This window comes from Dreissena polymorpha, chromosome 3 (assembly GCF_020536995.1).
Source record: "Dreissena polymorpha isolate Duluth1 chromosome 3, UMN_Dpol_1.0, whole genome shotgun sequence".
NCBI lineage: Eukaryota > Metazoa > Mollusca > Bivalvia > Myida > Dreissenidae > Dreissena > Dreissena polymorpha.
This window is the reverse complement of record NC_068357.1, coordinates 36,042,548-36,055,467: the sequence shown is the minus strand read 5'-3', so window position 1 is coordinate 36,055,467 and position 12,920 is coordinate 36,042,548. Positions and strand designations below refer to the sequence as shown.

At 33.6% G+C, this 12,920-nt stretch overlaps 1 long non-coding RNA gene across 1 annotated transcript; it reads right to left on the bottom strand.

Moving 5' to 3' along the window:
- Positions 1-3,181: 3,181 nt before the first annotated feature.
- On the bottom strand, positions 3,182-4,879 carry LOC127873684 (uncharacterized). Its single transcript, XR_008046329.1, has 3 exons — positions 4,736-4,879; positions 4,230-4,305; positions 3,182-3,305 (listed from the first exon to the last, which is right to left on the bottom strand). It is a non-coding gene; the product is annotated as an uncharacterized LOC127873684 (long non-coding RNA).
- Positions 4,880-12,920: the final 8,041 nt, after the last annotated feature.

The window sequence follows — 12,920 nt, the reverse complement described above, 5'->3', positions numbered from 1 at the left end:
ATTTAGTGTGCTTGAGAAGAAGTTTAGTTCTTAAAAAAAGATAGTTTGACTATGTTTATAGTTGTCAATATCTTTATACATAGTCAAACTATCTTTTTTTAAGAAGACGTTTTGTCGGAAGTTTTTTTATTGATTTAGTATGTGTATGCATTATTATAAACAGGTTTATAAAAATCAAAGCTGCAGCTGCATTTTTCAAAAAGTCCCAATGGATAGTCGATCAATAAGTCATGGCCATCCTACATAGGCGATGAAGATATGTGGCTGGGAACGAGAATATGACCCATCTGGGTCTGTCACTTTTTGTGTGTCATAAATGCTTAATGCCCGTTTTGGATGACATGACGTCCTTATTCAACCAGTATCGGTACTTGTTATGCTGATCAGTTTGTGTTGATAATATCTCCATTGATTGCGTATCTGGATGAACATAATTCATTTCAAAGTACGAAATTAATTGTACTAAAATTAATCCGTAAATACTCATGGTTGCCATGGGAACAAGACATGTTCTTTTTTTTCATATTTATTACTATTTTAAAGAATTTAAGCCAAAAAAGACACAGAAAATCAACAAAATATGTTCTGGACAGATATGGAACATCATTTACATGTTTATTATATACATAAATATATGCACATTTTCTGGAAAAAGGTGTGTATTCAGAAATTGAACATTTTGTACAGCTATGAACTTAATACTAAAACGAATAACTCCTCATGATACAATTTGTGTTGTGTGTCTGTACTGCCAGACATTATTTTTTTATTTAGCAATTCTATTTTGTTCCATGATTGATAAAATTAAGTAGACAAAATACATTAAGTTAACAGTTGCTACGGAAACAGTAATTTGTGGATTGCATATACATGCTGTTTGTGATCAACAATGTATTTGAAGTTAATATATTATTAATCTTCGCATAAGTGTCAAACCAAATTCACTAGTGCATTTCATCCGTAGAGATTCAAAAACATGATTTCCAACTTAAACAAAATAAAAGCAATAAGCACTACATATTTAATTGCACACGTCACTAATTAATTCACTATAGATTGAACTTTAAACACCAAAATATTCATTAACATGTAAAAATAAATCAAATACAAACATAACATGAACACATACGTTAACATCACATATCTTGATGTTTAAATGAACTACAACAGTATTAGTGATATTATTTTAAGACCACAATATTAGCAGGCATACAATACAATGTATTTCTTATCGTGTAAAGAACATTTTATAGTTAGATCACTATGAATGAGTTGTTTATCATTAATCAAACAAATGTGTTCACACGACACGGATGCCCCCAACTGTAACTTTGTCACTACATAAAAGCATAAGTGTGCAAATGTTTTTGAGATATACATCGCCTTTATTTTATTTAACTATTAGTTTGCTACATAACAGGTGTTCAATATTTATATTTTGTTTGTTACATATGTCATCTGCTGCAGTTTGTAGATGTTTTTTTCTGCCAATTCTTAACATGCATGTTCGAACTTGGCCTAGAGACCATCTAGATAAAACTTGTGAACAAGTTTGGTGAAGATCAGATGAAAACTACTTGAATTAGAGAGCGGACTACAAGCTGAATGTTTAAAACGCACTAAGTGACCCAGTGAACTAGTTTTTAGCCCGGCATGCCCCATGTTCACACTTGGCGTAGACATTATGTAGATATAACATCTGACAGAGTTTGGGAAAGATCGGATGAAAACTACTTGAATTAGAGAGCGGACACCATGCTGAATGTTTGAAAGGCACTAAGTGACCCTATGACATAGTTTTTGGCCCGGCATGACCCATGTTCGTCTTGACCTAGACATTATCCGGATGCAACTTCTGACCAAGTTTGGAGATCGGATTAGAACTACTTGAATTAGAGAGTGAACACCAAAAGTGTTACGGAGGACAGACATACTGACAGACGGACAGTGCGAAAAATATATGCCGCCCGTTGGGGGCATAAAATATATTTTCATGTATCTGACATGGTGTGCAGAAACAACAAAAATGTAAAAATAAAATATACCCTTCTCATACTTAATATATTACCTATGGATGACAGACTGATTGGAAAAACAACACAAGATAAACATTGTTGATATTTTGTACTCAAATTCATGCACATCAATAAAAAAGTATTGTAATTATTCTTTGAAGAAAAATCACCTGTTAAGTCTGGATTAAAAAATCTTATCTGTTAAAAAATGTCAATCACAACACAACATGAGCACAATATATTGTCCATATTATCATCCACACAGAGTCCAAACTGTCAGTAAACTTGGTAAGCTCAGGTTGCATCAGGATTTGCCGAATTCACTTGTAAAGATCTGCAATAATAAAAATAAAAATGCCTGATTAGAAACCTTAAACAAACACATAAAAAATACATATCACCAGTAGATACCATAAGCTTGTCAACAATTTATTGAAATTGAAAACCATGTCATGTTTTAGTTTTGCCTTAATGCTTGTTTAACTTAATCTACATGTATGTGAAAATAACACAAGAAATATTATTAAAACTATGTAATCAAGACGAAAAACAGATTATTGCTTGGTACATTATACAATCTGAACCCTCAAGTTATGCATAGTGAATAGTACTGTATATTGTCAATGTTTAATATTAAGAAATAGTATCCATACTTAACACCATAAAGGTAAACCATCTGTGTTGGGAGAATAAAGCGCATCCCAGTTAACATTTTCACGGATTTCTTTTTAAATATTTCACTATTTTAAATGGGATAAAGTCGAGAGCCGGCTGAATCGTGAGAGTTTTCTATAGGTACATGTATCATGATTTTTTTTAAACAAATCAGTATTTTTCGAGTAATGTGCAATGACGCGTTTGAACGGTTAGAAAAATGTCGGATCAGCGTTGGGACTTCATATTACAAACGCGCGATTGCACTTTACTGAAAATAACTTACTTGTTAAAAAAATCATAAAATCTATAGAACACTATCACGAATGAGCGAGCTCTCGACATTATCCCATTACAAATGGTGAAATAATTTAAAAAGACTTCCTTAAAAATGTTATCTAGGTCGCGCCTTATTCTCCCAACACAGATCTTAAAGTCACTGGTATACATGAAGGTGCAGTGTAAACAATGCAAGGTGTAAATCATATCAAACCTGCTATTTAGCAGCACATCATTTAGTGTTCGCACTCCTTTTTTGCCCAATCTGTTTTTCATGAGGTGGATTTGGCACATCCATCTTTTAGCCCTATATCATGATAGCTCATCATTGAAACTACCAGGTAGTAGGTTCTGCCCCTGAATAAATAAAATATAGCAAAATATTTATGTATGATTGTGTTATAGTTGAAAATAATATATGACAATGAAAACAAAGGTCTGCTGAAGTATTACATCTCAATACAATCTAAACGATATTCCGATAGTCCAGAAACATATTGACTGAGAACATTTAATCAGTTTTCTTAAGCTGCAACCTCTTGGTCATGTCTGACAATTCATTGAAAATATAAAGTTTCAAAAGCATTACAACATATTTGTGTAGTTGGTCGTACTTTATGAGAAAGATATTTTTTCTTTCTACTTTCTTTATTTGTCGTTATGAATCTTAGATCATCATTGCTTTTATGTTAAACTTGATCATGAACACAACAATTAATATTGACATCCAAAACTATAAATTTTTACAAGAATAGAAACATTTAAATATGTACCAATAAAAATAATCAAATATACATTGTAATTAAACACATTCCTGACATATGCATTAATGCTATCATTTCGCATGGAATTGTCATCGCTAACCTGTCATTGTCAGATTGCACAAAGATTTGCAACATAAATTTGATATTACTTTTTGATACAACCTTGTTCAGTTCACAGTCTGTTAAATGTAAAACAATAATTTTAAGTACATAAAATGAAAGTAGGATACGTCTAATGGAATATATGCCCGTAAATTGTTCAACGAAATGTTAATATTGTCATTATAGAAAAGTTCAACAACAAATGATAAATTGAGAAGTGTTTAAGATTTTGACAACTACCTAGGCAAACAGACACATAAACAGCGTCTAAAATCGTCGTTATGACCGCCAAAACGGCTGATACAAACATCATGATTGGTGTAATAGATTCATTAAACATGAAATTCCATCTTTTAAGACCAACTTTGATTCTTTTTTAATGAGAAAAACAAATGAAAAACTTATTTTAATTTACCTTTGACAAAAACCAGGAAGTTTATCCGAAAATTGTCACTGTCGACTGTGCCCTACTGTATTCATTGTTATTAAAGCTGAGGTTAATTCAAACCATGCAAAAATCAAGAGAAAATACGGTAAATTTAAGTTCCATTGACTTATTTTTATTAGTTTAGATTATAGTTCAAAGTTACTGGCAAACAAGTTGTTATTGTTTTGACAAAGTCCGCGAAACGGTAGTTAGAGACCGTCAAGTGAGCTACTTATTCTCGCATGAATATGTAAACAATAAAAACTATGCCGTAGCTAATGCTTAACAATTTTGATTCAATAATATTTTTTTACATGTATTAAAGTTCAAAGTAAAACTATTATGAATGGCAAACAAGTTGCTCTTGTTTTGACAAACTCCGCGAAACGGTAGTTAGAGACCGTGCAGTGAGGAACTTATTCTCGCATGAACTCCAATTATGAATAATGAAACTGTTATACTTGAAAAAATATTGCATACTGTAATCCATGTACCTTCCTGTTCCGAGCTTTGTGTTGATAGCAAAACAAGGCATTCCTTTCTTGAAAAGTTGAAGACTCTTCTTTACGTGATGGGTTTTGCCGTACGATAACCCGTTCACATGGCTACAGTCATCACACAATCATTAATCCACTTTATCCCCTTTTACTGCTCAAGAACAATATTAAATTTTGTAAATGACACAGGTTATAGACGTTATTCTTCACAGTGGTAAAAATTTTCATTCGTTTGACATTTGTATTTCCAGGAATCGTTTTCTTCATAAATATCAACACTGCCATGCATTAGTTGACGTTTATCATTAACTCCAGTCACATTAATATGAACAATAATAACACTTTTATTAATTGTTCTCTTTCAATATAGCAAATTGCTTTTTCTTTAAACGACCCAATCTGTCAGGTACAATGTCGGCCATATTTGTTGTCATTGTATTAAAGGGGCCTTTTCACAGATTTTGGCATTTTTTAACTTATTCATTAAATGCTTTATATCGATAAATGTAAACATTGGATCGTAAAAGCTCCAGTAAAAAATCAAGAATAAAATTTAAAAAAGGAAAAGAACATTGCCCGGACCAGGTTTCGAACCAGTGACCCCAGGAGTCCTGCCAGAGTCCTGATGTAAAAACGCTTTAGCCTACTGAGCTATTCCGCCGAGTACATATATTTGAAGTATTTTATACCTTATATAAGCAATCTTCGTTGTTTCAAAAAATTTCACGACAAAAACAGAACTCTCCAAATTACTCAATCGTTTCGCGTTGCAACGCTTTATAATTTTTAGGTTTTAAAATCGTCAAAAGATGCATATAATGGCTATATTAGACCATGGTAAATGTTCAGTATTACTGTTTCCTCACAAATATCATAACTAAAACGAAAATTTGCGAATCTGAAACAACTTTTTTCAATTTTGTCAATTTACCAAAGCGTGAAAAGATCCCTTTAAGCGGGTCCTACATTTAGTATTTCATAGCGTATTTATAGAATATTCTTATTTTTCTACACAGTCCAGCGTTCGGAGTGACGGATATGTACGAAAGAATGCGATATTGAACGAAGTTCATTAGAGTGCTAATACCTTAAAAAATGTATCAGTAAAAAATCTTCTTACTGTCTCCGTAGACACTCGTATATTTTCGGCCTAGACCGTCAAGCGAGGAACTTATTCTCGCATGAATATGCAAACAATAATTAAAACTATGTCGTACCCAATGCTTAGCGATTTTGCTTCAATAATATTTTTTACACGTTTTATAACACTGTCATGTTATATAGTGATATTCTGTATTTACAATGCGGGTTATTGAGAACTTCTTTGCAGGGACCTATTTGTTTGTATAGGTCCGTCTTCTTTGATTGCGCATGAATGACCGCCAAGTGGTAAATCGGACTTTCACAAATTCATTCATTCGTAATTGTTTTGGCAGCCAGCCAAGTCAGCTTGTCTCAAAAATCGGTATGAGTACTATGGCCTAGGGGCTTCGCCCCAGGCCAAAAACCGTTATCAAACCGAAAGCCGAAGTTTTGAATTGACGAATCGAGCTATCTTACGGATGTTCCGGAGATAGTCGGTATATTACGATTGGTAGATTAGCCACGAGATCTTTCTCACCGAGGATTCCGGAGATAGTCTATAACGTATTTTTGATTTCGGAATTACTCGGAATACTCGGCTTTGTCCATTGCAAATATATATATATATAAATGAACCGTTGACGTGTTTGAAACTTTGGTTAATATCAATATTATGCGAGCATAACATATCATGTAAGATGTTTTAATTTGCGCATTTATAATGGATATATTAACAATCTATTTGTGTTTAATTGTTTATTTAAGCCAGAAAATAGTTTATGTGTCTCATATTTCCGATTAAACTGCCGCCCGGATTCTGGGCGGCACGTTTCTATGGAAAATCGGGTTAGCAGTTGCAACTCCCAGCGACCCGGAGGGTCAATAGCTGGGAGTTGGATTATTTCAACTAGTTAGTGAACTATGTCAAAAGCACCATAGCTATGAAGCACTTGTATTTTGAATAATGCAATTTTCCACAGAAATGATGCTGTTGATTATTCTACACGATGATGAATTATTAGACATATTTCTTATTTCAATTTCCACCAACAATTCCACTACCAGTTCAAATGCTTCGTACAGTTGAAAATAACTCTATTCCACCACTCAACAACCGTGACATTGTACTCAATTTTTCAACTTTTCGCAATTAAAATTGTCTTCTACTGTCATTAATGTTGTTGTACTTTTGAAAGTACCGGTAGTTCGAAAGATGGGGCAACAACAAGCAAGAACAGCATATTTGTTAAGATTGCATGCCACTTGGTCAGAACAAAATTAACACAGGTGAATATGTTTAGTAAATTTTCCGTACACTACAAACGTCTACAATATTTTATGCCCAGCAAACAACGAAATATATATATATATATATATGGCAATATATCTTATCATGGCCAACTGAATCCATACTTTCTAAAACTAGAGGGCAAAAGCCCCAAGACCATTCACACAAGACCCCAAAAAACAGTACTCGTTAACATTTTACAAATCAGACAACATATTCTTAAAACAAATGTTTCATGAATGTGAAAACAAAAGCTGTCTCAAGACTTGATATTATTCCGCGGTGATAGCCTATTGTACAACGTCAGAACCCAATATATTGACCTCAAAGACATTAAAAGGGGCCTTTTCACGTTTGGGTAAATTGACAAAATAAGAAAAAAAAAAAAAAATTAGCAGATTTTCGTTGTAGTTATGATATTTGTGAGGAAACAGTAATAATGAACATTTAACATGCTCTTAGATATCCATTTAATACATCTTTTGACGATTAAAAGACCTGAAAATTTTTAAGCGTTGCAACGCAAAACGATTGAATAAGTTGTGTTGTGTCGTTATTTTTGCGTGATACTATCAGGATTGCTTATATAACGTATAAAATACATCACTCATTGTATGAGCACGGATGGCCGAGTGGTCAAAGCAATAGACTTTTACTCCAGGATTCAGTGGTTCAAGCCCAGTTGAGAGTGACATTTTTGTCTTTCTTTAATTTTATTCTTGATTTTCAATGGAGCTTTTAAGATCCAATGTTTACATGTATCAATATAAAGCCTTCACGTTTTGGTTAATTGACAATTGTTTCAGATTTGCAAATTTTCGTTGTAGTGCTAATATTTGTGAGGAAAGATTACACTAAACATTTACCATGCTAAAAAATACCCATTACATGCATCTTTTGACGATTTAAAAACCTGAAAATTATAAAGCGTCGCAACGCGAAACGATTGAATAATTTGGAGAGTTCGGTTGTTGTCGTTTTGTGAAACTACGAGGATTGCTTATAAAGAGAACAAAATACATCCTTTGTTGTATGAGCACGAATGGCCAAGTGGTCTAGTGGGTGACTTTTTACTCCATAACTTCAGGGGTCAGTGGTTCGAGCCCTTTTGAGGGTTACTTTTTTCTCTTGTTTAAATTTTACTCTTGTTTTTTTGTGGAGCCTTTTAGATCCAATGTTTACATTTATCAATATAAAGCATTTAATGACACACTTCAATACATGCAAACATTTGTGAAAAGGTCCCTTTAATGACAAACTTCATTACATGCAAAAATCTGTGAAAAGGCCTCTTTAAAGTTGAATTTAAATCATGCAAATTTATATTCGTGATATGGTGTAAATAAAATCAAAGGTGAACAATTATAAATTAAAACAATTAATTTGACCATGCCAATGAACTAGAGATTCATCTTTTTTTCCGATAAATAATTTTGCATTTAATCTACCTTCGAACAACATGACCACAATTCGTCCCTCCAATATATGTTATTGAGCGGAAACGATGTTTGTGTATTCAGCAAATGGGGCTTTGATGGCACTGGCCAAAAATGCATCACCATCTAGCTTTCTATGAAGGCTACCTACAAGCAAAATTACAAGTGACCTTGATTGTTTTGTCCGAAAAGCACTCCTTTTAGTAAATAGCATGTAACCTAACTATACACAAAATTTAAGCACAGTATCTCATTCCTTATGAATGTATTGAGCCCATAATTGTACCAGCCACCCGGTCACTATGAACGTGACCAACTAGTATCAAATACAATACCATTACCGTTCTACATTTCATCTAGAGATATAAGTTATTGCAGGCAACACGCTGGTAATGCGGATACTTCGATAATAGATGGTACTTTGATAACAGAAAACAACAAAAGCCACGCGCGAGAGGTAAGTTCCTCAGTTTTTCTAAGTTATGTCATAAAGATTAGTTTTTGAGACAAGGCATATGGTCGAGTTGATAAAAGGTGTATTCCTTTGTATTGGGAAGAAAAAAGTCACCTTAAAATGGTAGATTTTTGCCCCCAAAAATGTATACATTCTTCCTGAATTTACAAAGTACATAAAGAGGGATAAGTCTTCTAAATTGCAGGTTAGGGTTTTTGCATAGTTCTATGTTGATGTTCAATTGGTATATGTGACAGTAGTTGCTAAATTGCAAATAAAAGTTTTGGACATTGGTTTGCGTCCTCACACCCAATTCCTCCTGAATGTGTTGCTGTCATAGCCATGCTATTTGTTTACATCTGGCTTGTTCTGGAAACAAGGCGGACTATTGGGCACGGTTACATGTAATAATTATATTGGTAAGGAAGCAGTATAAACATGTATTTAAAGGCTACGTAGTAAATCTTTGTTTCTGCAGAAGACCCTCTTAGTGGTGTTTGTGTGCTTAAGATTTCGCAACACCGTATATAGAGAATGGGTGATTGAGGCACTAGCTGATCAAGCATACAATGTTTACATAATTCAATTAAAAAGGAGTTTTCTCAAACGTTTCAAAGGCCGTCAAATTTTGTAACTTACATTTTTACTACGTTTCCAGGCTGTAAGAGACTAGTTTAATGCTATGTAATGTTTAAACTTTTTAATAAATGGGCACACATGATTCCATAAATATGAAACATATTATTCAGATTAAAGTTAACCAACATCAGGTCTGCAGAAAATTAGATAACTTCATTGTTATATCACTATTAAGTACAATCAGACATTTATAAAACATATTTTTATGTATAAATCTAGGTTGTCAAGATTTATCTTATTTACAGCCTATTTATTTCATAAAAAATAAATAATAATCATTAACATTATCATAACCATCATCAACAACAGCAATATAGTAACCACACTCATCGTTATCATCATCACTTGCATCAGCAACTTTTTCGCCATCGTATTCCTCCTCTTCGTCATCATCATCATAATTAAATCTTCATCATTATCATCAGAACAATCATTTAGGAATAAATTTGTTGGTGTTGTTTTTCAATTCATTCTGCTTTAAATTCAATGATAATTTAAAATATGTTATATTTTGCTGCAGAACAGTACTATATATTCAAAATCTCACTTGCCTAGAGCGCATAAAGTCAGCACAAATTCCACGCGTGTGTGAACATGTACAAAAATCTACTTCCGCCAATATGGTGACATATTACGCGAGTTGTTTTGTCGAGCCGCTACACGATATTGAGGCGTTTAACGTTCATGCTTGTAATGGTCTTTACAAGGTTGTGTTCAGTATTTGTAGTACTACACTGAAAAAACCGACGATAAGACAAGTAGTTGTGTGACTTCACTGCGCACACTAGAAAAAAATATTGACAGACTCAAACCTTAGACTGATGATGCATCAAGGGCTGTATTAATCTTAAAGCCTGTGTTCCCCTTATAAATTCCAAGAAGCTAAGCTATATATTTTCATTATATCTCCGTAATATAGGATTGATTAGCCGAAAAAAAAAATTATTTTCTTAACGTTTTTTGTTTTACAACACGCTAATAATTTCCAGATAATAACAATGTTCAACGTGAGAAATATTTAAAATCGCTTGGCAGCCTTTTTAGTTTATTTATTAAAAAGTAATTTTATCGAATAGGATTTAATATACCAAAACAAATGAAAACTATCTGGAATACCAAACAAATCAATGTCGGTGCGAAATATCAGGGTCGGTCGGGTTAGTCGAAACAACCAATATTGTTTACACCTTATTATACCACGAAAAGCATGTTCATCATATTTTAAAACGGTAATCACAATCGAATGCATACATGCGATAACTAAAAAGTTAAAGAAAAAAAATCATAAAAGGCAGTTTTATTACTGTATTATTGTGTTGCCGTGTGAATATTGCATGTCTCCCTAAATGAATTTTATACAAACATTAAAGAATGAATTTCTACAATGTTTATAAGGAAACCATGAAAGTCCCAAAGGGTTCCTATGTCTGCAAAATACACCGTCTGCCGCAGCCACTTCATCGCAAGACAGTCAATCAGAAAAAACATACCCGATATACACATATGATTATCATTGGTATTATATGACCTGCGCTATGCGCCTATGGTCGTTTCTATGTGTCTTCAATTAAGCTCCGGACCAGCCTGTGTATCCGTGCCGTCTGGTCAAGACATACGCTGTCCGCTATAATGATTCATGGTCTATTTAGCGGACAGGGTAGCTCCTGACATAATGTGCGACCCATTTTCAAATGACGATGTTAATTTATACACCGTCATTAAATAACAATGCCCGTAGAAAAAATACTAAATATATGGATGCAATAATTATATCTTAATTAAGGTTATTTAATAGAATACAAATATATCAATATCCGATGTAACTGTCAACAAAACGCAATATTACCCGTACAAAAACAAAAAATAATTTGTATCACATAATTATGTAGCGCCAATAGGACACTTGCAAAAACAGACATATACAGCTTGTATTAAAATGTAAGGTCTGACATACTTGTTTGGGGGCACACTTAAGCCATGTATGGAAATAACAGCAGTGGTGACATGTTTTGGTGAATAATGACATTCAAACTTTCGGTTCTTATAACTTCTTAATCGCAGAATCCGAACGCAATATCCTCAGATCCTTACTCCCAAAATTGAAGTTGGTTCGACACAAAAACCCAAGGAACGATACTTTAAGATCATTATATATCAACAAATTTAAACACAATATGCACTCGTTACCCAGGCCAGGGACTTATATCAAATGGACGTCTCAACTACTGTTCTAATTAAAGCGTGTCAACGTAAAAAAACGTCGAGTCGTTAACAACGGGCAACGGTATTACAGAAAATTACCACACGTTGACCAATAGTGTTATGTCAGAATAATAAGTTTAAAGTTGGCAATACAGACCAATAATAACTTCGTCATTTATCGTGCAATATCAGTGACAAGTAATGATCATATTTGACATCAGTATGTATACACCGCTAAGCCTCCGTGGTATCATTTGATTACCGATTGGGGTACTGCATCCATTGAAATATGTGTTGATAATAAAAATAGATATTGCTACCTGTTATGTACACGTCTGTTTGTGAAAGAAATAAGTGCAATAAAAATACGACTTTCACTTCTAATAGATAAATTGATTTGCAAAAACATGTTCTAATTTAAATGGTATCATTGTGTGTTTTTCTTTTAAATTAATGAGGTCCTTCCGTGCCTAAGGTTACAAACTGTGTGGGCTCGGAGTTTTTGTCCCATCACTTCAACCGAATTAACTTAATAGACTCACGAAAATTTGGACGAATTTTGAATTATAGCCGCAATTTCCAGCTTTTTATTTGTGACTAAAAGACTGTCAATTTTTATGTGGTCTTTTGTTGTGGAGGAAGTAAAACCCCACCCTTCGGTAAGGTGACCAACAACCAGACTCAGACGCTTCCGAGAACGGGGATTGCACCCGGGTCGCATAGGTGAGAAGCGCATGTACCAACAATTGCACCAACAAGACAGCGAAATAGACCAGTATATAATCAGAGTAAGGATATTTGAACGCAGTTGGCATAAGGTGTAACGTTTTCAAATCTATTGAATAACTTACCATTTAGTCAGATTATTGTCCAGAATTAGTACTATCAATTGATTTAATTTAGTGGCGCTAAATAATGACCATTTTGGCAGGCTTTAAGTGTTAACCTACAGGTACGTATAGTACAATTTTAGTAAAATTATTTTACAATTGTCGTTGTCAAGCATTCCGGATTTAAAACAAGAGCTGTCTTCATCGGATTACATATGCCCCAAAAAACTCCTTGATAGAAGTTATGAGC